Source organism: Pinus tabuliformis, chromosome 1_2 (genome assembly GCF_031772625.1).
Source record: "Pinus tabuliformis cultivar Carrire ecotype Pingquan chromosome 1_2, CPIR1, whole genome shotgun sequence".
Taxonomy (NCBI): domain Eukaryota; kingdom Viridiplantae; phylum Streptophyta; class Pinopsida; order Pinales; family Pinaceae; genus Pinus; species Pinus tabuliformis.
In genome coordinates, this window is record NC_142298.1 from 72,518,900 (window position 1) to 72,545,631 (window position 26,732).

Here is a 26,732-nt window from a genome sequence, read left to right on the forward strand (position 1 = left end):
AGATGGAGTGTTGCAACTACAATATATCTCCATTGATGAGTAGGTAGCTGACATCTTGACAAAATATCTTCCTAATAAGAAGCTTGTGTATTTGAGAGACAAGCTTGGATTGGTTGATATATCCTCCCTAGTTGAGAGGGAGAGATAGACACATCATTCTTGTCTTCACTTTGTGAAGAAAGAATGGAGGATTGGGTAAGCATATGGTTTCTGATACTCTTTGAGGATGAGGTAGGGAATCCAAGATGTAAGAGTAGTCGAAGAGAAAATTCCTCGAGGATGTGTTATTCCAAGATAGGAATTATCCTAAAAGGGCATACCCTATGAACACCCGGGTGGGGTATGTGCTTTGAAAGATAATGATGATGATGTCTATCAGTCATTGGTCTTGCCAGAATTGTGCTCTAATGTTGTGGAGAGATAGAGTTGTTAGTCAAGGCCTTGCTATGTGACAATGTTGTTTGGTATGATGCAAAGAGATAAGCTGAAATGATAGCTTATGAGATGGCTTACCAATCTGACTCTTCTTATGAGATCTCTTTAGTTTGAGAATGTCCATGTACCATTATGAATACCTCCCTAGTTAAGAGGGAGTATTGAAATATGTAACTAGGTTCGGTCTTCATAAAATATGAAATGTACTTTTGATTCTTGTATATTGTAAATATATATATATATATATATATATATATATATATATATATATATATATTATTGTTATTTTTGTAGCATGGTGATGTAGTGAGATGGATGGGAGAAGCACTATTGGATGATGTTTTAGTTTGGTATCCTCTGTGATATCCTAAATGAGTAGAAATAAAGAATCATTTTCTTTGAGTAGTGTTGAGATTGAATACATTGCAACCTGTGAAGTAAGCAGAGAAGCTACCTGGTTGAGGAAGTTATTGTCCGACTTGTTTGAAGGACCGATGGACCCTATGGTGATACACTGTGACAACACCAGCTGTATAAGGTTGTATGAAGACCTAGGTTCCATGGAAAGACAAAGCACATAAATAACAAGTATCACTACATATGAAAGTTGGTGCAAGATGGAGTGTTGCAGCTACAGTGTATCTCCATTGATGAGCAAGTAGCTGATATCTTGACAAAATATATTCCTAATAATAAGCTTGTGTATTTGAGAGACAAGCTTGCATTGGTTGATATATCCTCCCTACTTGAGAGGGAGAGATAGCCACATCATTCTTGTCTTCACTCTGTGAAGAAAGAATGGAGGATTGGGTAAGCATATGGTTTCCAGTACTCTCTGAGGATGAGGTAGGGAATCCAAGATGTAAGAGTAGTCGAAGAGGAAATTCCTTGAGGATGTGTTATTCCAAGATAGGAATTGTCCTAAAAGGAAATACCCTATGAACACCCGAGCGGGGTATGTGCCTTGAAAGACAATGACGATGGTGTCTATCAGTCATTGGTCTTTCCATAATTGTGCTCTAATCTTGTGGAGAGATAGAGTTATTATTCAAGGCCTTGTTATGTGACAACGTTGGTTGGTATGATGCAAAGAGATAACTTTAAATGATATTTTATGAGATGGCTTACCAATCTGACTCTTCTTATGAGATCTATTTAGTTTGAGAATGTCCATGTACCATTATGAATACCTCCCTAGATAAGAGGGAGTGTTGAAATATGTAACTAGGTTCAGTCTTCATAAATATGAAATGAACTTTTGATTCTTGTATATTGTAAAAAGAAAGAAAAAATTATTATTGTTATTTTTGTAGCATCGGTTTTATGATCAAGGTATCTTATTTAGAGTTCAAGCACTCATTGAGTGCTTCTAGGGTTTTTCCTAGGGTAAATAAGTCAAAAGATTCATTGTCATATGAAGAAGACCCCATTGGGCACATTGTAACATGTAAAAAGAATTATCTTTTTACCCATGAAATTTAGTTGAAGCAAGAATTTAGTTGAAGAGATGTTATTTTTGCATTGTTAAAAGATCATAAATGTAGTTGAGAAACAATATATTCCAACTAGACATCATTGACAAGTAATAGTCATCGTTTTATCGATCTAAGACATTGTTATTGAACCAAGAATTTGTTTCTCAACTACATTCATGATTGTTGTTGATTGAAGGCCTTACAAACCTTTAGTGTGAAATAGAATAACCTTCTCATCAATGTGAAAAATAATAATAATAATAATAAACAAAATAATTAAAAAACAAAATATACATACATGCATCCATACATATATACATACATATACTCTTATATTGAAAACCCTGTGTCACCAAAAGATGGTGGAAAAGATGGTGGAAACCCTCAAAACCAATTTTCTAGAAAAGGTTTCAGTGAAAATATCAAAAAAAAAAAAATATATATATATATATATATATATATATATCCACAAACATTTATTTTCTTTAGCATGTCTTTTTATGTACATATTTATGTCTTTTTATGGGTTAAAATGGCATGTTCCCCTTTCTTTAGAATTTGTGCATTAGAGATCTTAGTTTGCTATGAAATTTCAATTGTTGTAGAATTTCCTTTGTTGGAGAACATAGTTTGATACATAATCTCATATATTGTAAAATTTACATTGTTGAAGAATCTTGTCTGCTACAAAATCTCATATACTACAAAAATCCCACTGTATCTTTTACTTTTCTTTTTCTTACCATTCATTCATCACATAATTTTTTTAGAAATTGTTCATTTTTTGTTCAGCATGGTTATTTTGCATCATTCTGCCAAATTTTACCTTTCTTTCCTATTTCCCACCCTCTTCCTTACACTTGGCCCACCCTTTCCCTTACTAGGGTTTGATACAATCAATTACCATAGTTGGGGGTTGTGTATGGCAAAGACTATATCTCATAGTGTCTTTTCCATAGTAGATTTTTTGTCAAGTCATTTGTGTGATGGATGGGCTTGTGGATATGAATCCATATCCATCAACTATTATAATTTGTTGGAGGTTGGATGGGACAAGGAACAATAGGATTTGGATGGCCTTCGTCACATATTTCAAATGTGCATTTTCTCCATTTGTGGAATCATATGGCATGTTAATTTATGAGTGATGATGAAATGTCACTTACACAACTGAAATATGCATGGCAAGATTATGATATGATGTAGGAGAAGTCCTGGTCATAAGATTGAGTTTATGTCACTTGAACTATCTATTATTTATAACAAGATCCAGGACATGTATAGGTACAAAGGATGCATGATTACTTCTAATGGGTGTATCCCCTTTTCATTAATCATTTCCCTTTATTACATTGTCATAAACAAGCAACTATAGTAAGTAGAAGTAATTATCTTGAGATAGTAAAGTGTTTGTGACAAAGAGACTTCACTAATGAACTATGGGAGGTGATCTTGTCATAAAAGAACCTTCATCCACTACTTTTGTCTTGCAGAATGAAGTAGTTGCTAACATTTTTCACATAGCATGTTGGTTATAGTATTTCAAGACACTCAATGAGTATAATGAAGCGATTGCATTTGAATTTCCCCATAATTTGCATGGAAGAGTCATTAAGGTCAAAGGAACCTAGATTGAAGTCTTTGAGCATAATATCTCTCAAATCATTGGTTTACCTATTAAGAAATTGATTCAAAGTGAAAGCAAAAGCATATAAAGCCAAGAAACAATTATTGTTTGAAGATGAATATATTGATGATACAAGAAAATGGGTAAAATGTGTCACTGCCTAGACCTTGGGATGAAGTCGTGTACCATATAATGAAACACATTACTTGTGAGTGATGTTTTTCCTAAGTATCGTCATACCATTTTCGACAACTTGCCCATCTTCATCATGGTAAGTGCATCATCATGCCATATTTATTGCTTCAATTGATCAAGAAAATGGGTTAAAGGGTTTAGCAAGGTAAGGTGGTATCCTTAGTCTCATCATGGCCTAATTCAATTAATAATTAAGGATGCCTTGGAAAGGAAGCAACCGTATATTAGTTTAGAAGAATTTATTGAGTTGATTATTGAAGAAAAGAGAGAAGAAGCTTTTATAGGGACCTTAAGGTAATTGGTGTTGTTTTTGAAGAAGTTCAAAATGAGTTCATGCTAAATTCACCCACAAATTCTCATCAGAGAAGAACAAGATTAAAGAGGAATATGGAATAAAGTGATGCTAATACTAAATGGCCAAAACTAGAAATTGATCAAAAATATATTAAGAAGTATGTTGCATAAATTTTTCATGATAATGTTGAACTTGTTATGAAGATATCTTAACGTTTGAAAAAGTTCCAATTTTTGTAAAAGTTTCGAGTGATGAATAAGTCACATTTTTAGAAACAATCTCACTTCTAGATGAAGTTCAATTCTAAAAGAACAACCAATTCATGTTACGGAAAATCTCATTCATACCGTAGAATTACATGGTGCGCCTCATAAAGTTGATGTTGGATGTCAAATTTTCATTGGAATTGTAAAGAAAATCCCAGGGAAGTGACCACATAATTAAAACAACTTAAAGTTCAATTAGCTTTAGTTGCTACAAAACTGTCAAATGGAAATCTATAGTTGAATCTTATGAAAATGGATTTATCACCCTTGATGCACACCATCATGTTGTCATGGATATTAAAAAAAACATATGTGCACCATTAGGATATTATTGAGCTATTGAGAAATGGAAACAAGAATCAGAGGCTCTTACAAAAAGGGCTCAGGAATACAATGAACAAACAGAGAAATTTCAATAGCATGAAATTAAAATCAAGACATTGAGGGAATTGGTGACCAAAGTGGAAGAATTGTCTTCTAAAATGCTGAAATATAGACCCTCTCCTAAGGTTTACACCTTGTATTTGAAGCAGGGAAAATTTTAGGGGCTAATATTCGCCCATGGGCTAATTTTCTATACTTTTTCCAAAAAAAAGATTTACAAATTTCCCTTTTTTTGTAAAAATGATTTGCCCAAATTTTATAGAATGAAATTATTTTACCCTAAACATCGCCAAAAAATTATATATAGACTACATAAAAATATTGTAAATTTGGATATCTTTACAAAAATATCTCTAAACATTTTATAGATTTCATATTATGGACTAGTGGGATTCGCCAAGGTTTCTAAACTTTAAGATAAATTTACATCCTTAAAATTTTCCCTGATTTGAAGGAACAATGGCATAAGTTTTAGTTTTAATGTGTTTTCTTAGAGATTCTACATTTTAATACTATGAACACAGGTGAGGCCATTTCTAGCATTTATTTTATAGTATCCTTGAAAAATGTAGCATATTCTGTTAAGTCTATTTGCATAATCATCTATTGTTTGAATGTACATGCAGGTCTCCAAATCCTTATGTTGATGATGTGAGCTTTTGAGCATTACAATCCACTTTGCATAATGAGATTCATAGGCACCGAGAATTGGAGATATATAATGAAAAAGAGTTGAAAACCCTTTTGATTATTAAGACTTACATTTTGTACCTCAAGGTCTCTTTCAAACTAGCAATTCATTTTGTGATGAAGAGAGTACAAAAAAAGTGCTTCCAAAGTTATAGATTTTTATAGTAATTCAACTAAGTTAGCCATAGCAATATGTTAATCACAATGGAATGAGCTTACTAATGAGCTCAAACAAATGTAACCGCATTCATTCCCTAGCATTTAATTGGCTTTAAACCAAAGTCAGTGATTTGTTAAAGTTGTTTGAAGCCTTAGACTAAATTGGTCAAGGCTTCGATTTAGATTCCAACTTTGTGGTAAACCACTCATAATTGGGAAAATGATGCTCATGTAGATAACGTTGGTGAATGGCTTTGATGGGAGAGGACTAATGTTAGAGGATATGATGAGCCACTTACTTTCACTCATATGACTCCATATGACTTGGAAGCAATTTGCAAGGTACATATGCTACAAAATGCCCTAAAGTCATTGCACAATGGACATGACAAATATTTCGGGCGGGGCAGGGGCTGGAGGGAGTGTTATGATGGGCCCTTTATTTATTGTAATGATTTTCCCATATTTTTGCAATCCTTTTTCAACTTTTGAATCACGTTTTTTTTAATTATACAAAATAAAATATTAAAAAAAAATGAAAAAGTCCTATCTGACCATCCATAAAAATCAGTGGAATTTAAATTGGCAATTTTCCTTATATCTTTTTGTTTATGGATGAATGCTAATCGTGTGTTGTGGAATCAAGATGGTATTTCTCATGTTGCTGCTAATCTTGAAGGACTTTATCGATGGTTTGAATCACCGAGAGCAGTGTGTAATAGGCTTAAAAGCAATGTTTGAATCAAAACTTATATTTCTACAACATTTTCTACTGCATAATTATTATCTCTACCTCACAAGTCTACATTGTTGTCAATACATGTTTTCGGATAGGGGAATTAAGGGTTCAAGTGGAGCTTTAAGAAGTATAGTCGTTATTCATTCCGCCAAGTGATGATCCAGATTTTGGTTTCAAAGTTGGTAATTGATATCTAAAAATAGACTAGTTAAGGGTTTCCTTGGATTTTGGAACCACCAAAGACTTGAAATATACTCTATAAATGTAATTATTTTGAAGTCTATGGATTTGCCATTGTTAATTTCAGTGTTATTATTACTTGCAGTTCTAAGAAATATTGCGCTTGTTTTTATTTGTAAAGATTTTAGAAAATGTTCAGTGAAGCTTCAAAGTAAGGGCCCACTCTTGAAGCATAAACTGGATAGCCTTATATTCCTTGGTGCAGAAATGTTTTAGTTATATCTAGTATTGTATATAATATCTTTCGTCATTTCTATGGGTTATATGCTCCACATATTGCTAGTTTACATTCTTAGTTTAGTTAGTCCTGCATTTTATTGGTGTGTTAATCAAATTTATGTTTCTTGTAATACTTTATTTTTGCACAGCATTCATTCTTGCAAAATCCTTGATAGTAATCTATTTTCGTCTCCCTTTCCTTTACAAAATCGATGCCATAAAGGTATGGTATGGTTTTTCCTTGGGCTTACTCACTCTTGTAGTGCTGCATGTTCATTGTTAGACTAAGGTTATTCGGTTACATTGTATAACGTTGTTACACAATCTAAAAGAATACACAATACTACCTTTAACTACTTTAATCAGTGAACTTGTTCTTAATACTTAGCAGTGATGGCTAAAAATATGTATTTAGCTAGATTCATATGAATTAACTTAGGCATCAGATGGATAAATTAGAATTCTCATTCAGGGAACTGTTGTGGTTGCAAATACAGTGCATGGTAATTCAAAAAGCTAATGCACCCAAGTTGATAAAATAAAATGTGCTCTACACATTATGTAGCATTTAATAACATTATTCTATTAGAGTATCCAAGGATCATCACCATTTCTGCAGGGGACGTCCCCAATAACATCCCCATGCTTGAAAAGCATGGTGACTGTAGGCACTGCATCCTCATAGAAGACTGGAATTTGCAACATACAAATGCCTAAGACACTGAATGATAAGCTGAGACAATAAGTAAGCTGAAAATTCTGAAATCCGAATACTCAATTCAGTATTCAAATGTTATGATTGCAAAACTAATAAACAGTAGGTATTTAAAAGGTTATTTCTCACATTGGAAATTCCACCGATTATTGATAGACCAAATAATACCTACAAAAAAATTACGTGTATCAACCTTGTCTCCATGCTAAATGTTAATGATTAAAACTATTAAAAAGGGTTGGGAAGAGTCAGAACACAAGCGTACAATAGTAACATAAATTTCATTATCGCTTCCTACAAGTATTTGTGTTACAACTGTCATCTTCACTCCTAACTTCCCATAGCATTTGTTTTTACTACTATCTATCATCATCCTTCTTTCAAAAGGGAATCGTTTGACAGAACAAAATGCTGTCACTCCACCATTTCAAAACTGAAATCAAAGTTCAACTCTCTCCCTCTTTGCATAAATACATTTTCTCTGCTCTTTCGATGCATTATTTTCTATTTCTAATTATGCAATACTATTCATTGCATTTGTTCCTGCTTGTTAGGCCCAGCTTGTCTCTATTAATTTAGGCAGATCATCCACTCTGCCACCAACCAAAATCTGACATTTGCAAGATACCCTTATTTTGATCTCATCTTCATTCAATTGCCAGACCTCAGCCTCTACTACAGCTCTCGTCATTATTGTGTGCTATGCCTTCAAAGTGACGTCAACCCATCCACGTAGAAAACCCCATTCTTTTTATACATCATGGCAGTCACTTAAATAGATTCTCAAGCAATCCTTTGCACACAGATCTTTAATTGTGTACATTAAAAGCTTCAATCAATGCAAATTCCAAATATAAACTCTCAAGCAATCCGTTGTACACAAATCTCTCTGTGTACATGAAAAGCTTCAATCAATGCAAATGCCAAATCTACTGTACAGCCAACTTCCTTCCCGTTTCTTCTTTCTTTTAAAAGTTGGTGACCATCATCTTGCAAATAATGTGCACAAGCGCCATTAAATTTCAGTTACGATAAGCTTTTACATGGTCCCCATCCAAAATAAGCTTTGGGCAACTAGAATTTGTACCTGCAGTAAAACAATCAGAAATCAAGGCAACCATAATAGTCAATACAGTACCAAAGGAAAAGAAAACAGAACAAATTGAAGAATAAGGAGAAAGGCATTGAGACCGTTAAGAAGAAAAATGGAGCGAAGGTGATGGACAAACAAAAGAGTGAAAGGGAAATCACATTATGTTTAAGTGAAGACACCGGAATAATACAGGTAACATATGCCAAAGCAAAAGAATATGTGGGACCACAATCTCAAAGACTAATCATTACAGTAATCAAACTAAAGATCTTTGTAAAACTCCTTTCAACAAACCCATAAATTCATAACACAGTATTCCTCAATTACCATTTAATAGAAGTATATGATAAAGGAAATTTGAAAATGAGTGTAAACTGTTAAGAGATGATAGCAAACCAGTTGATCAAACTCGTAGCCTTGAGCAACAGCAAGGAAAAGCTGTTTGCAACTGTTGCCCAAGAAAAGTGGGAAACCCAAAGGAGAAAAAAATATTCTCCTCATTTGACAGCCAGCCAACCAACAGCCTTATGATGGTCAGCAGATAGCATTATGCCAAAGTTCTCCACCTATTGCTCTAGTCAATCCTCTCACCCATCTGCCATCCTTCTTGAAGGAAAGTGGGTCATCTATCGGCATGTACTCTAACCATTCTGGCAATTATGTGCTTTCATTTAATGATAGGGGCATATTAATATGGATCATGACGCAAACTGGATGATTGACCCATCTCAATTGTATCTTGTTCCCACACTTCACTTGGGAGGTTAGTCTTTGACTCTAGTCCAGTGAGACTTCCTCTGAGACCGTAGGGTTTAAGAAGGGCACTATTGGGGAGACAATGATTGATATAGTGTGTCCAAGGTAATCCATACCACTTTCAATCTCTCTCAATTATCCACCTCCATTCTCTAGGTTGATAGTCATTGGACATTGCGATTGGCAGCCTATATCCACATCCTTGAGTAGGAGCTCAAAAACCTGGCCCCAAAGGTTGATGCAGCTGAAAGAATGATAAAAGCATATAAAGCCACAATGAAAAAAAAATGTAAAATGCAAAATATGGTTGGGACATATTTAGCACATGGGAGAAAGCTTAGCATGACCTCTACCCCCTGTTGAAAAATGTGTAACTAGGTTTGGTCTTCATAAATATTGAAATGTATTCTTGTAAATATAAAATGAAAAAGAAATTATTATTATTATTGGAGCATGGGTTTCATGCTCAAGTTCTTTTATTTTATAGGTCAAGCACCCATTGAGTGTTTCTAGGGTTTGTTCTAGGTATAAGAGTCATTGTCATATATTGAAGACCCTATGGGCACATTGTAAAGTGTAAAGAAAAAATTATTTTGTCTTTAAAGTGTCAAAATACCTCCAAGATCAAGTCGGCCTAAATGAAGAGCCACGTCCAACCTTGAAGAAGCCTATATATAAGAGGAACTCACCCTCCATTTGGATCACTCACTCACTCATCTCTCATGTGAAGAAGCAGAAGAAGTCAAGAAGGAAGTGGGAAGAAGAGGAAGTCGAAGAAGTCGAAGTTTCTGGGCCTTATCTATTCTTCTGGAAAGGTTGAAGCTAGTTTTTTCTGCGTTGGATCTTCTATGGTTTGATTTTGAAGGAGAAGAGAAGGGAAGGCAAGCGAAGGTCTCTTAGTGCATCCTACTAGCCCTAGAACCAAGGTTACTTGGGAGCAGGAGCGAAAACGGGGAGTGGGAGCGAGAGCGGGAGCAACATTTTCAGAAGCTCCTGGTTTGGGAGCAATTCCGGGAGCGTTTTTTATATAATATATATTTTTTATGTTTTGATGCATATATGTCAACAAAAGCATGTAGAATGATGAATTAGATTAAAAAAAAAAGAAGATTGAACCATATAACAACAATCATCTATAAGTTATAATCTTCATCAACCACATCCACAAGTTAGTAACATACAACATATTGAGTCTCATGATTCATCAATCTTAAAGTTTCAAGCTTTCAAAATTCAAAATTGTCATATATTGTTTACAAAAAATATCATAATAAATATAGAAGAGTCAACAGTTATAAAAACTACTAGAAACTAAAACAGACAAGTAAATATATTATCTATTACTAATGCTTGGGCCTCTCACTGCCATGAGAAATGTCTAATTTTTTAGTCTTGTTGGAAAATCAAGATCTTTGTCATTAATATCACCCTCTAAGCATTAATATCCAGAGGTATCTTTGTCATTACCCCTGGATCTATATACGGATCTTTGTCATTAATATCACCCTCTAAGCATTCACATAAGATAGAAAAAGCATAGCATGTCAAGTCAAGATTTTGTTTGAGTGACGCGTACATTTTTAGGAGGGTCATGATAGAGGAGCTTGACAACCAATGTGCCTAACATCAAGGTACATAAAGGGATTGGTGCTCTTGATTAAATTTGAGTTCCATACCCTAATACATGACAAAATCCAATGGAAACATTGCAATCCACCCAATCATGAAATCCTGAAAGACTAATAACTCTGTTGCATTTTGAATGAAATCTAAATTTCTACTTTCTCCTTATGAAATCCAATGAGTCATTTCATGGTAATGTTAAAAATTTAAGTAAAAGGATGAAAATGAAGATTAAGGAGAATGTCACTTTTACTTTAAGAATTTAACATTACCATGAATCGCATATCAATACTAGGGCCATAGGCTTGATCATTAGGCTGCTCCACTCAAAACTTATTTATTTCTCTAAAAAAATGCATTTGGAATATTACTGCAAAAAAAATTGCAAAAAAGACTAAACACTCCCAAAAAACCAGGGAGCATTTTTTTTGCCTGGAGCGTGAATCGGGAGCGAGGTCGTGAGGGGGGGAGTGGCACTCCCCTGCAACCCTGCCTAGGACTCAAGTCAAGGCAAGCGAAGTCGAGAGGAAAGCTATTAGAGGGAGATCGAAGTCTCCTAGAGGAGCAACAACAGTTGCTAGGGAGCAAAATTTTCAGATCTACTGGGAGGTCAAAGATATTGTGGTTGGAGGTCATGGTAGACTTGATCTTGGAGGGTATTTGTCTGAGTCTAAGTCATGGTATTCGTCAATTGAAAGATCTGAAAGATAAGAAGAGATTTACGAGTTTTCCCCTCAAGAGGAGGGGATTTGGCTCTGGCTTGCAACCTATAAATTGTCATTGTACTTACTGTTTTGGTAGTTGTTTGATGTATTGCACATTGGAATAATAACGAACAAAGCTAATAAATAAAAAGGTAACACAAACAGTTATCAAGTTAAGAGAATTAACATATTCATTGCCCTATTGAATTCTCAACATGGGTTCAGAGCTTTGGTTCTCTAAGGGCATCATGAAGCTCTACAATGAAGAAGTTCATCAAGAAGATTACAAGCCATCTCAAGAAAGGTATCAAGGAAGCATGGAGTCTCTTATTCTCTTCAAAGAAGGCATCAATCAATGAAAGGGATGAAGGTCTCTTTTCAGCTCTCTCTAGTACATTTCAAGACAAAGACATCTGGGTAATTGATAGTGGTGCATAAAGGCACATAATTGGTCACTCCAACCAATTGAAGACCTTATCAAAAGGAAAATCCGCTTACTCTGTGGAACTTGGAGACAACAAAAGCTATCCGGTGAAGGGCATTGGATCAACTTCCATAAAACTCAAGGATGGAAGCAACATCCACCTCAACAACATTCTATTTGTTCCAGGTTTGCACAAAAATTTACTTTCTATTTCAAGTTTAGAAGATAAAGGAGATAGAGTAGCCTTCATTGATGGAAAGGTAGTTGTTTGGGGAAAGGACTCAAGCATAGATCAAGCTAAAGTTATTGGTATCCGAGAAGGAAGGCTTTACAGATTAATATCTCCTGTAAACCAAGCCCTAGTTCACATTGAGATTAGTCCATGTGAACTTTGGCATTGAAGGTTTGGTCATCTACATTTCAAAATTCTTCCAACTTTAAATTCCATAGTAGATGGAATCCCAAATCTAAAGGAAGATCATGAAGGTGTCTGCAAGGGATGTGCATTGGGTAAGAATACCAAGAGACCATTTGGAAGCAGTGCTTCGCGGTCGAAAGAAATCTTGGATCTTATTCACTCTGATGTATGTGGCCCTATGACTCCAAAATCACTTGGAGGCCATCTATACTATGTCACATTCATAGATGATCATTCAAGAAAGACCTGGGTTTACTTAATGAAAACCAAGGATGAAGTATTTACAAAATTTCAAGAATTCAAAGTTGAAGTGGAGAACCTTACAGAAAGAAGAATCAAGATACTAAGATCTGATAATGGAGGAGAATATACATCTAAAGAGATTATAGCATTCTGTAAGGAGTCTAGGATTAAGAGGGAGTTGATAGTCCCATACAATCTTGAACAAAATGGAGTCGCAAAGAAAGAATAGATCCATTGAAGAAAGTGTAAAAGCAATGTTACACGATCAAGATCTACCTAAGTTTCTATGGGGAGAGGCAACCAAGACAGCGGTCTACATTCAAAATCGATGTCCTCACAGATCTCTAGATAACAAGACTCTAGAAGAAGTGTTCACTGCGAAGAAGCCATTTGTAGATCATCTTTGAATCTTTGGGTGTCCTATGTATATTCATATACCAAAGGACAAAAGAAAGAAGTTGGATCCTTCTGGTATGAAGGGGACTTTTGTTGGGTATAGTAACTCATCACTTTAAAGTTAGTTGTGATGTCATATTTGACGAGAGTATAGCATTCAAGAAGTCAAAAGAACTTTCCATATATTCTGATAACGAAGAACTTCCGATGTTTGAGGAAGAAGTTGACAAGGAAGGAGAAGGATCACACCATGAAGAAGAAGGGCCAAGTGAACCTGTTCAACCCATGGTCATTCCCGAAACAAGGAAAAGACCTAATTGGTTGAAATCCACACTACTTGATGCAAAAGGTCATGGGGCAACACAAGGATCATTTAGAGAAAGTAAGAAACCCAAGAAGTATTTTGGGTATGTTGCATACATGACAAAATTAATAGAAGCAAAACCATCCACCTTTGAAGAGGCTGTAGAACATCGAGAATGGAAGGATGCCATGAATGAAGAGTATCAATCTATAATGAAGAATGGAGTCTGGGAGATCGTACCTAGGCCCGAAGACAAATCTGTGGTTACTTCCAAGTGGATCTATAAGATCAAGCATGCAGCTAATGGAAGTATAGATAAGTATAAAGCAAGATTTGTGGCTAGAGGGTTCTCTCAACTTGAAGGCATCGACTATGAAGAAACATTTGCTCCAACAACAAGATATACAACGATTCGATCATTAGTCTCTCTGGCAGCATCAATGGGATGGAACATCCACCAAATGGATGTCAAGACTGTGTTTCTGAATGGCACTATAGATGAGGAAGTCTATATAGAACAACCCTTGGGATTTGAAGTCAAAGATAAGAAGGAATATGTTTGCAAATTGAAGAAAGCATGGCCTCAAGCAAGCACCAAGGGCATGGTATGCTAGAATGGATGCATGCCTATAGAGAATAGGCTTCACAAAAAGTTCTGCTGACTCAAGCCTTTATATTAAGTTTGTAAACAATGAACCTATAATTATTCTTCTGTATGTAGATGATCTTCTCTTAACAAGTGTAGAAGGTCGAATTGAAGAATGTAAGAAGCAACTGGCAGCAGAATTTGACATGAAGGATCTTGGGCTAATGCATTAATATTTGGGACTAGAAGTCTGGCAAGGACCAAATGAAGTCTATTTGGGTCAAGGAAAGTATGTGATCGAGATTCTAAAGAAGTTCGACATGATGGACTATAAACCTATGACCACTCTGATGATCACAAACTTGAAGAGACTGAGGAGTTTTGAATCAAGCCCTGTGAATCCTTCCAGGTATAGACAACTTGTTGGCTCATTGATGTACTTGGTGAATACTTGACCAGACATATGTTTTGTAGTAAATGTACTCAGTCAATTCCAAGTGGAGCCGAAGCATGATCATTGGATAGTAGCAAAGCATATTCTGATATATCTGCGAGGAACCATCAACTACTGTCTAAAATATGATAGAAGGAATGATGTCCAATTGATTAGGTATACAGATTTCGACTGGGAAGGCAATGAACAAGATGGAAGAAGCACTACGGGAGGATATTTCAGTTTAGGATCGTCCATGGTCTCATGGATGAGCAGAAAGCAAGACACCATTGCTTTGAGTAATGCTGAGGCTGAATATGTTGCAGCATGTGAAGTAAGCAAAGAAGCAGTCTGGTTAAGGAAGCTGCTATCCCACTTGTTTGAAGGACCGTTGAACTCTACAGTGATACTTTGTGATAACACTAGTTGTATTCGTTTATCTAACGACCCAGTGTTTCATGGAAAGATAAAGCATATCAACAACAAGTATCACTATATTCGAGAGCTAGTACAAAATGGTGTGTTGCAGTGATGGTATATCACCACTGATGAGCAGATAGCTGAATTATTGACGAAATCACTTCCGAACAAGAAGCTTGTATACTTAAGGGACAAGCTTGGTTTGGTGGATTGTCCTCCCTAATTGAGAGGGAGAGATAGACACTACATTCTTGTCTTCACTTGGGAAGAAAGAATGGAGGATTGGGTAACCATCTAGCATTCGATACTCTTTGAGAATGTGGTAGGGCATTCAAGACAAGATTAATCGTGGACCGATATTCTTTGAAGATTAGCTACCCAAGATAAGAATAGTCCAATGGGAGGTCATACTCTGTGAACACCCGGGTGGGGTATGTGCCTTGGGAGACAATGATGATGGTGTCTATATATATCGTTGGTCTCGCCAACATTGTGCTCTGATCTTGTGGAGAGATAGAGTTGTTAGTCAAGGCCTTGCTATGTGACAATGTTGGTTAATATTATCCTAGACTGATGGGTTACCAATCTGACTCTTCTTATGAGATCTATTCAAATTGAGAATGGCCATGTACCTCTTATGAAGACCTCCCTAGTTAAGAGGGAGTGTTGAAAAATGTGTAACTAGGTTCGGTCTTCATAAGTATGAAATGTATTCTTGTAAATATAAAATGAAAAAGAAATTATTATTATTATTATTATTGGAGCATGGGTTTCATGCTCAAGCTCTTTTATTTTCTACGTCAAGCACATATTGAGTGCTTCTAGGATTTGTCCTAGGTATAAGAGTCATTGTCATATATTGAAGACCCTATGGGCACATTGTAAAGTGTAAAGAAAAAATTATTTTGTCTTTAAAGTGTCAAAATACCTCCAAGATCAAGTCGGCCTAATGAGTTGTCAAGTCGGCCTAAATGAAGAGCCACGTCCAACCTTGAAGAAGCCTATATATAAGAGGAACTCGTCCTCCATTTGGATCACTCACTCACTCATCTCTTATGCGAAGAAGCAGAAGAAAAAGAAGTCAAGAAGGAAGTGTGAAGAAGAGGAAGTCAAAGAAGTCAAAGTTTTTGGGCCTTATCTATTCTTTTGGGAAGGTCAAAGTTAGGGTTTTTCTACGCTAGATCTTTTGGGGTTCGATTTTGAAGGAGAAGAGAAGGGAAGGCAAGCGAAGGTCTCTTAGGGCATCCTACTAGCCCTAGGACTCAAGTCAAGGCAAATGAAGTCAAGAGGAAGGCTATTAGAGGGAGATCGAAGTCTCCTAGAGGAGCAGTAGCAGTTGCAGCAGTTGTTGGGGAGCAAAATTTTCGGATCTACTGGGAGGTCGAAGATATTGCAGCTAGAGGTCATGGTAGACTTGATCTTGGAGGGTATTTGTCTGAGTCTAGGTCATGGTATTCGTCAATTGAAAGATCTGAAAGATAAAGAAGAGATTTACGGGTTTTCCCCTCAAGAGGAGGGGTTTTGGCCCTGGCTTGCAGCCTATATACTGTGTCACTGTTCTTATTGTTTTGGTAGTTGTTTGATGTATTGCACATTGGAATAATAACGAACAAAGCTAATAAGTAAAAAGGTAACACAAACAGTTATCAAGACAAGAGAATTAACATATTCATTGCCCTATTGAATTCTCAACACCCCCCTCATTAGCCATCACCTAGTTCCTCAAGCATTTAATACTTCAACTAAAAGAAATGAACTCTTGAATGTCCCAAGCCCAATGAACAAGAAACTACTACATCTTAAAGGGGTGTTGGAAAAACATAAGGCAAGCTTGGGCTCCTAAGCTATGCATCAAACAAAGATAAATCATTAAAGTAAAAGGTGCACCAAAGGAGTGGAAAAAGCGGACCGAGGAAAGGAGTAACTCATGCCACCAAGAATGCACCCTCCTTACATCATTACATGTTAGACCTATTAATTTAGGTTGTCATTGATGTCAATATGGCAGTTTTTGTGATGGAAAATTCTTGTGACATGTGAGGCTGCCCATTGATCATGACACTGCTCATGGAGGATCCAAGGATTGAATACAAACGTAATAGAAACAGTGGAACCGAGGAGGAAAGATATCGGAAGCCATCATAGAAGAGCTATCGGAGTAGTGTATCGGAAGTCATAGGAGTGAAGAGAAGCCACAGGAGTGACAAGCCAAGACAAAGCAGATCTATCGCATATGCCAAGAGTAAGAGCAATATCGGAGGAAGGAATAAACCGTGGAAACCTTTTAAAAGTTCACAGTGCATAAACCGGAGGAGTTAACATATCATATCAGCAGGTTCTATTATATGCCACTGCACAAAACCCCCGATTGCGATTTGATATGCGGACCCGACCACTCCATTAGAATACACCGTTATGTTATATCGCATCCGCCTCATCAGAACTTTCATATCACAAGTCTTAACGAGATGTCACGGTAAAACATCGATTGCGATATGTACTGCGGACCCGATGGTTCCATTATAATACACCTTAATACTATATCGCATCTGTCGTATGAACTTTCATATTGCAGGTCATAAAGGTCACGGTAAAACCTTTGATTGCGATATAATATTGCGGACCCGCTGCACCACTATAACATGACTTTATACAATATCACATCCGCAGTATCGCTAGTTTCTAAGGGATGTCAAACTGTTGATTGCGATAAGGTTGTGGACCCGACGGATTTATTAACAACTACTTAAGATCATATCGCATCCGCTCCATCGGCAGTAGGGGAATCGCTATGTTATGTGCAAACCTCCGAAAATTGTGATTGTGGGATTAAAGGAATAACTCTGATTTTCATGAATGTTGCGATTGCGATTAATGTGATAATGTTGCAGTTGCGATTGTGATTAATGTGGGACCTCCATGTGGGTATAGCCTTGGATGAATATTAAAAAAAGGGCCTCTCCGATAAAATCTTTTAATGTGCAAACTCATAAGTCGACCTCTCCTCCCAATGAACGTGTCTTTTGGTTATTGGCAAAACTCATATATATACAAGTTGAAACACTTCACTTCAAGCAACGGATTTCATGCATCTAACATAGAGAAGAAGTAACAGTTCACAACTCGTGAACTTGAAGAAACAGAGAAAGCCGAAGGTCGAGCGGGAAGGAAGGAAGCCGAAGGTCCAGCAGGAAAGAAGGAAGCCGAAGGTCAAGAAATTCTGTTGATTGGGTTAATCTTTGAAAGGCTCGACCTATGATGAATTAGAAGAAGTACAAACCTCAACCTAAAGAACAGTTTTTTTGTGAAGATTTGTTTGACCTCGAACCAGCAAAGTAAGATTTCATCAGTCATCAGTTGAAGGAAGCAGTACACAACACCAGTGTTGAAGTATTTGTGAGTTTGTTCCTTGGAAGTAAGATATCGCAGCAATCACTCCTAAAGCAGTTACTGGGACAATAAGAACAGAGGCTTGAAAACAGAGAATTGCTTTTGTGCATACATTGAGGCTTAGTGCTAATATCTTGTTGGAAAACTTCAGCAAATCTTGGAAACATTATTGGAGATCATGATGCCTATTTGAAATCATTATGAGGTAACTTTGCAGACTCTGTTTGGGAAATATGAAGAGTTGTGAAGACTCCTTCATATGACGATAGGTTGTCATTGATGTAGCAGTGAAGCTATAGATAGACAGAATTCAGTGAAAAAGATTTTGGAAGTAGAGAATTACTACCAAGCATATCTAGACAATATATAGCAAAGGGTCGAATCCCTTGGGGTTGATGCCTCAGAATTGGAAGGATTGGTGTCCTTGGAGTTGATGCTCCTAAATCCAAGGTTAGTGCCTTGACAAGATAGGGTCGGAGCCCTTGGGGTTGATGCCTCAAAATTGGAAGAATTGGTGTCCTTGGAGTTGATGCTCCTAAATCCAAGGTTGGTGCCTTGACAAGATAGGGTCGGAGCCCTAGAGCTTGGAGCCTCACAAAAGACCAAGTTGGTGCTTGGCAACAGGTTGGAGCCTGGGGAATTGAAGATCAGTGTCTTCATCAAGGGTTGGAGCCCTATATATTGTACTTGATTCATTATAAAGATTATATTAATAAAAGCATTTATTCCTATTGCTTATTTTGTGTTCTAAATATAATTGATTTAACTGGTATAAGTAACAATTGAAAAGGAATATTGGTTCACCTCCCCTCTCAGTGTTTCCAACAAGACCACATTAATTGTTCTCGCGGTTGTGGCATCTTCCTTGAAGTCTTTCCCACTCAATGACCACCATATTACACACACCTATGGATCAACATGGGACATATCACTCCACTTGGGGGCACGTAACATAATCATCTAACATAAGTGAGGTAACTTGTTTACGAGTCTAGATCTAGTTAGACATTTGAAGGTGAGTTTTGTGTGAAGTATCTATGTGCCCCTAGGATTAGATATGGTCCATTGTGATGCTTTAATGGCTTTGATGGTTTTAGGTCCCTAATGAAGTTGATCTCACTTGATCTTGAGAGGTTTTGTTCAGTTGGTATCACACATGCAGCAAAGATCCCTTAAGGGATAGCTTGACTCGTCTGCAACACCTTCCAAGAAGTTCTTTGCCTTGTTCTAAGAGCAGGCATGACTTTGTGGCCCCAAAGTTGCCCCTCTAGAGATGAGTGTTGGACACTGAGCAACTTCTACATGCTTCTACACCTCTTGATGAGCCTCCAGATGCTAAAACGCTAAACTTGAAAGCTTGGGTGTTGGTATATTTGATGATGTGCCCAAATGGACCCAGGTTGCCCCTAGGTTGACCTTGACCCTCATTGATGGATGATGCCTTGTTTTGAAGCCCAGATGAGGATGGTTGTCATTGAGATTACTTGAGAGGGCTAGCATATCAGCGTTTGATGCCAATGCTTGCCCTAAATGGTGCCACGTCACTACTACATCCATGGAAAGGGTGACATGTGCCTCCTTTTGGATGACCTCATGGCAAAGGAGGTGCCATTTGGAGTGTACATATGCACTTTGAGCTTTTCATGGAGTGAGGAACATTGTTGGACCATTGCCTCACCTGATGCATTATTGCTTATTTTGGAAGATGAAGTCATGGTGGAGACTATTTTTCTCCCAAACATGTGGGTTATTTTTACATTTTGCTATTTTTTAAAGTTATTTCAAGTTGGCATGTGACCTTTGACCTAGTTGAACATTCAAGTAAACTTGTTTTATTGCTTTGCTTCTAAAATCATAAAAAAGTGACTTGGTTACCCTCATATAAATAGAGGGGAGTCACTTTTCATTTTCATCATCATTATTCATCACACTTCTTCTCTAGAAGTGTGCACTAGCTCTTGTCTTTTATTCTACTTGGCCGCAATGTGAATCTATGGTGTGAGTTTTTCTTGGAGAGGGATCTTTTTGCACAAAGAGGTTTCTTGGGACAGATTGAAGAGATTCTTGTGGAAATTTTCTAAGTTTATTGTCTATCTTTTAAATTTTGCATGCTATCTTATGTGAATTAGGGTTTCTATGTGTGCCATGTTTGAAATTTCAATATTTATCTTGAAATCTTGATTCTTGGTGCCATGAGAAGTTGTTTTCCTTGAACCCTTCAAGAGAACTCTGAATTGTGTATCCCCTAAACTTAAAATCTCCTTTTTAAGGAAGTCGCAAATATTTGTAAGAAGAGGCTATTGCCCTTTCACTCTCTTCGTTAAATCCTTCTTCACTAAATTTTCCCTAGAAGACTCCATTGCCCATGTAGATGAAAGCACTAGTCTAGGATGTCTTGATCAATCCTTCCTCTATAACTATTTTTTCTCCCTTCTCTCTAAATTCTAGGTATCTAGGGTTAGGGTTTCTTGAAATTGTGCTAAATAGTAATTTTATTTGATGTGTTATTGCCCTTTTAACAGGGATTCCATTTAATAATTGGAAAAAAAAGCAAAACCTAGCATTAATGGCATGCTAAAACCCTAATGCTAGAGCTGACAGCATCTTTATTATTGTTGTTTTACTTTTATGCATGTTTCAACAATAAAAACCCAATTGCATACCCTAAACCTTGCATACCTAATTGATAGCCTTGTTATTTCATTGATCAATCATTGAAATGTTATTTCCTCTAGCCGTTATATGACATTGCATGCCATATCATTGAAAATCTATCCAACCCTAACTTATAACAGCTTGCTAATCCATTCGAGCAGTCTAGGGATAAAGTACTTGAACTTTGATAAAGAGTATCTTAGCCTTCTTGGCTATGCCAATACCTTATCCCAATCATTAGACCTTTCCATCCCCTTAAAATCCTTCTTGTTGAATATCCTTTAGGTGATCTATATATAGGGAAGCCTCCCTTGTGGTTTAATTCACAACTAAACAACCGAAGTGTAATATCCCCAATTTTGATTTTTCGCATTAGAGACAATTTTTGGAAGAGGAGGCAATTCTAGCATTGGGACTTAGGAGGAAAAAGGGAAATTGTAGCTCTAGTGGAACGTGGGGCCCACAAGAGAGAAATTTGGCCCAAGAAGGGAACTCGCACTCTTGGAGGAGAGAGAAAAGAGGAGGGGTGTGAATTAGGAGAGAGAAAGAGTGGGGGCCACCAAGGGAGAAAAGGAGGCCAACAATTATAAATAAGGAGAAGAGGCCTTCATTTGCATCTTTTGACAATTTAACTTTTGAACACAAGTTTTCTTGAGTTGTTTAGCCAAGTCAACCGATGTTGTTTAGCACGAGGGATTCCCAAGCGGGAATTCCACCTCTACCTTCGGTGAACTCTGAGTGTCACCCTAGGAGAGTAGAGAGAAGTCTATCTCAAGACTTCTAAAGGAGCTACATTGCAGACCATTTCCAGTTGGTATGTATTTTTCTTGGGCGCAGAAGTTGTTCGAGGCACCCCAATTGAGATCAACGATAGATTGCTAGAGTTCTGGAGGGTTTGCAAAAGTTTTCCCACACATTGTCGAAGATTTTGCAGCGAATTTGTTGGGCTATGCAGCAGGGATTTCGAGGAGCCATCTCTCTTACTCTGAATATTGCGCAGGGGTTTTTGGCTTAGCCTACGCAAGGGAAGAAGGGAGAATAATTTGTGGAGAGATAAGGGTTGGAGATAGGAGGTATTTCTCAATAGAGAATTAACCAGAGCTAGGTGAAATTTTTCATGGTAGATTTAGGGCATAATTCAGTAATATCGAAATTGTAGGATGCTTTCTAGCCAGATTGGGCAATTTGCACTTGTTGGGGGTCACCGAGGGTCAGTGGACTCATCCCAAACCCTTCCTGGGTTTTTGTGGGTTTGGTGAGAGGAGGCTTGTATTAATTTTGCAGACTTTTCTAAGCACTTCTCAAAGAAGAATTCCTAGTTCCATCCACGCTATGAGAGAGTGTTAGTTTTTGGTATCATCGAACAAGTGTTCTAGTCTCTATGGAGTCTATGAGGCTAAGGAACACATTTACTTCAATACCCAGAAAAGATTTCATAAGAAACGCTTTAGAAACAATGTCACATGGTTTGGGTTCGAGTTCAACAATGATTAGGTTCAGTTTGAGTTCGAATTTTTTTATGAGGTTCGCCATTAGGTCCGTCTATATATATATAATGAATTATAGGATAAAATAGTAAGAAATCAACATCAGTAAACATAAAAAATGCTATCACAGACATGGAAACTACAAGGATAAATTACAAGCTTGAGTTGTGACATGAAGCTATGGAGTTTTGATCATGGACTTGGTCAATGGCTATGAGGTTCGATGAGGTTCGCCGAACCTCAAATTTTTTTTAAGGTTCGCCAAAATTCGAACCTCAAGGTTAAAGTTCGACGAACCTGTGACATACACCTCAATTAGATTAATTGACCAATTTTAAAATTTCCCTATGTCTAACTTAGGAAAACTAGTTAATTAAATTAGATTAATTGAGGAAAAATAAATTTGCTCTAGAGACTTCCGAAAAATTCATTTCACAGAGTCAATATGATATAGCCATCGATTAAGATGTGATCATGGTCGTTGAGAGTCCAACAAGAGATTATAAGAGCAAATCGATTGGGATTTTCGAGATGTAGTTGAGACATGAGATTTCAAAGGGAGGCAGTGTGAATTGGCCAATTACAAAGAGCAAGGCATAGTTCCAGCCAAAGAGAAACCAACAGCGGGGTTTTCAGCAGTGAGAATTTCCAGAGAAATTCTTTAGGGGGTTACAAGCATTCCCATGACAGGAAGGGAGGCTGAGATTTATAGCAGAAGAGACCGAAGCAGGCAATGCAAGTTAGCCAGTCATCCAGTGTTTTTCAAAGGAAGCAACTCAATATCCAATTCCAGGAGGTGATCCATAGGAAGTGCAAGTTATCTCAGTGAGCAGCAACAAGCAGTGAGATTGCCAGCAAGGGTTTATGGAGGCAGAACGAGTTTTCCAGTAGCAATGTTGCGTAGTCCAGTGAGCCACTGTGAGTTGCACGCAAGAATGCGAGTTACTGGGAGAAGGTCAAGTTGATTTGCTAGAGGGAAAAGGGATTTCCCAATTATTTTGCCAGTGGAGATAAATTTACCAGAACCTTTGCCTGTGAATAGGCAAGCAGTTGTATTCTACATTTTGTTGAAGAATAATAATAAAACCCTCATTTGTTGCACTAGTTTTCCCTTCAGGATTTTTCCAAGGACAATTTGTCCAAAAATAACTGTCAAATTTATTGAGTATGCGTGCATTATTTTATTAGTTCCTACATTTTATTTTCCATGATGTTTTTGTATTTGTGAAGATTGCATAGTGAGTTGTTCGTTATTTGTCGTAAATTAATTTACAAAAGACAAATAAACTGCATAAGTTAGGAGAATAATATCTAGTTATTACAATCGTGGAAATTTCACAATAGATAGGCTAGGCTACTATAGTGGGAAGGTTGATATATATTTGTGCAAAATAATCCTCTATATGCTCAAACCAATTTGTGTCCTCTTCAATGGAAAATTCAGGGTCACGAGCAAGAAAATGCACAATAAAGACCTAATTTATCATTCATACACTTTACATTCACCCATCTTCAACTCTATAGAAATGTGGAAATGCAAGAAGCAATGGGAGAAGAAGCTTTCACCATTGCAGGATGAAGGAAATGACCCAGGATTACGATCAATCATTACATAATCTAGATCGTAATGATGAAACCCTAAAACTCTGATGTGGCTTTGGATGTTGATATGAGTAATGTTTTGGCTAAGGTGAATGCATAAGTCCCTCTTTTGGAAGTGGCAAAGCTTCCATCTCAAAGGAGGCAAATTAGGAAGGCTTTCAACTTCAAAGAAGAGTCTAAGGATCCTCCAGTCATCTTGCAAAACATGTATTTTGACAAGAAAAATGGAGGACATGAACCATTTTTGTTGTCCTTAGTGATCAACAACTTCATTTTACATAATTGTATGCTTGATTCTGGTGCCTCTACAAATGTAATGCCTTTGAGATTCATGCATAAATCAGAAATGGATATCACTAGGCCTTACAAAAATGTGCCTCTACAAATGTAATGCCTTTGAGATTCATGCATAAATCAGAAATGGATATCACTAGGCCTTACAAAAATGTATGTGGTTTTTATTCCAAATCTATTCTTGTTTATGGCCTCATCAAAGATGTAAAGGTGTCTTTCGCAGCTAATAAGGACATATCTATGTTGATGGACATTGTAGTCATTAATGTGTATGATGCCTGGGGTATGTTATTGTCAAGGAAGTGGTGTGCCTCAATTGGAGGGTAATTGCAAATGGACTTATCATATGCCACCATACCCACTTGTGATGGAACACCATTTTGTTAGAAAATCAGAAAGGCAGAAAGATTTTCTCTTGTTGATAATTAGTTGTGATTATTATTATAATATTTCTTATGTTCTTTTATCTTAGTTCATCAAGCAATTACCAAAACTAAAACACAAAGATCAAGAACACCAGATGTAGGTACACAGTTAGGGAAAAACCCTTATATAGAGGAAAACCCAGTCAAGAACTCTTCCTTTAGTAATTCAAATGAGATGGACCAAGACGCTATACCAACAGACCTTCCTCCTCCACCAAGTCAGCCTTCTAATATGTTTTAGTTCACTTCAATGGTCTCTTCTTGTCCAGTAGCTTCAACCCAGCATCGATTCAGAAATTTCGGCCCTAGCTTCACCAGCAGCTTCAGAATTTCGGCCTTCCTAACAACTGCAGAATTTTGGCCCTTCCAGCAGCTTCAAACGTGTGGGAAAAAGAGAGAGAATTTTGACTTCTTATGCTTGTGAGAGACCTTCTCCTTCGGTATTCTTCTTCTTCCTCCTCCTTGAAATTCGCACTTTTTTGGCCCCAAAAGTTGCAGATCGAACTTGTTGTGAGTGAGTGACAAATGAGGTTGAGATGTTGCCTTTATATAGTGATTTTACTGCCCAGTTTAGGCCCACTTGTCCAGTTTGAAGCCAACTTGGTGGAGGAGGCCTAATTGACCTATTTTACAATAAAATAAATTTCTTCTTTGATAAATAAATCCCAAGAAGGGTTCTTTACAATATGACATGGAGAAGGACACTTGACATAAACCCTAGAAGCATTCAATGGAGGCTTTGACCTAAAAACAATTGACCCAAGCATGAAACCCACGCTTTAATAAGTCAATTTATTTAATAATAAAAATTATTTTTCTTTCTTTTGATAAAAACATTTCAAATATAATTATGAAGACCAACACTAGTTACATTCTTCAACACATTTGTCTTATACAAGGAACCACAAATGCCTGATCATGTAGAAGATATTGAACCTTTCTCGTTCCCTAGACCCATTGAAAAGGCCATAATCAAGAAGAATCAAAAGAATGTGAGTCAAGACCATTATAAAGAGCCCCCAAAGTTGAGTAAGCCTCTCTTTTTCTCTAAAGCCCTAAATTTGACAAAATAACATAATTTAATGAAAGTTATGCCCAGATTCCATATTTAGCCAGACAGTGAATTATCACAAGAATTGAACAATTCATTTGCAAGTACTTACCTGAATATCTCGTGTGAAGGTGTTTTTGGTCTACAGTTGCTTCCGCTCCCGCTACCAAACCAACCGTTTCCTCCCAACCCATCTGGGATCAACCTATCCAGTTCCTAGATCTAGAAGACTCTGTATTTGAGGGGATTGGGGGGATTGCAATGTTTCCATTGGATTTTGTCATGTACTAGGGTATGGAACTCGTCAATAGCACCAATCCCTCTAGCTACCTTGATGTTAGTGACATTGGTTGTCGAACTACTCTATCATGACCCTACTAAAAATGTACCCATCACTCAAACAAAATCTTGACTTGACATGCTACGTTTTTTCTATCTTATGTTAATGCTTAGAGGGTGATATTAATGACAAAGATCCCAAGATAGGCAATGATTTTGACGATGTGTAGGTATTTGTTGTAGCTTGAATTTTGGATGATAGAGGCCATCTAGGGCCTGTTTGTTGATGTATTTTTGATTCAGAGATGGATTGCACTCTATGTTATTTTGGTTATGTGCACCCTTACATGCTATATAAATCAAAACTTGTAACTTGTGGACCTGTGGTTGATGAAGATTGTAGCTACTAGATGATTGATGTTATATGGTTTAATCCATGTTTTTATGCTTTTTATAACTAATTCATCATTCTACATGCTTTCTCATAAATTAGACATTTCTCGTGGCGGCAAGAGACCCAAGCATTAACAATAGATAATAGATTTACTTGTATTTTCTAGTTTCTAGTAGTTTTTATAATTGTTGACTCTTTCATATTTATTATGATATTTTTTGTAAACAATATATGACAATTTAAGTTTGAAGTTTGAAGTTGGCAATTATAACTCATTGGTAATGAATTATGAATATGATGCTTCGTGAAAGTTGAA

General features: G+C 36.8%; 1 protein-coding gene across 1 annotated transcript in view; it reads right to left on the reverse strand.

The window, feature by feature from the left end:
- Window positions 1-8,089: 8,089 nt before the first annotated feature.
- Window positions 8,090-26,732, reverse strand: part of LOC149204475 (uncharacterized) — a 110,915-nt gene continuing 92,272 nt past the window's right edge. The window contains exon 2 of the mRNA XM_089394722.1: window positions 8,090-8,526. The gene's annotated coding sequence lies outside the window, so the exon portion shown is untranslated. The remainder of the gene's footprint in view (window positions 8,527-26,732) is intronic.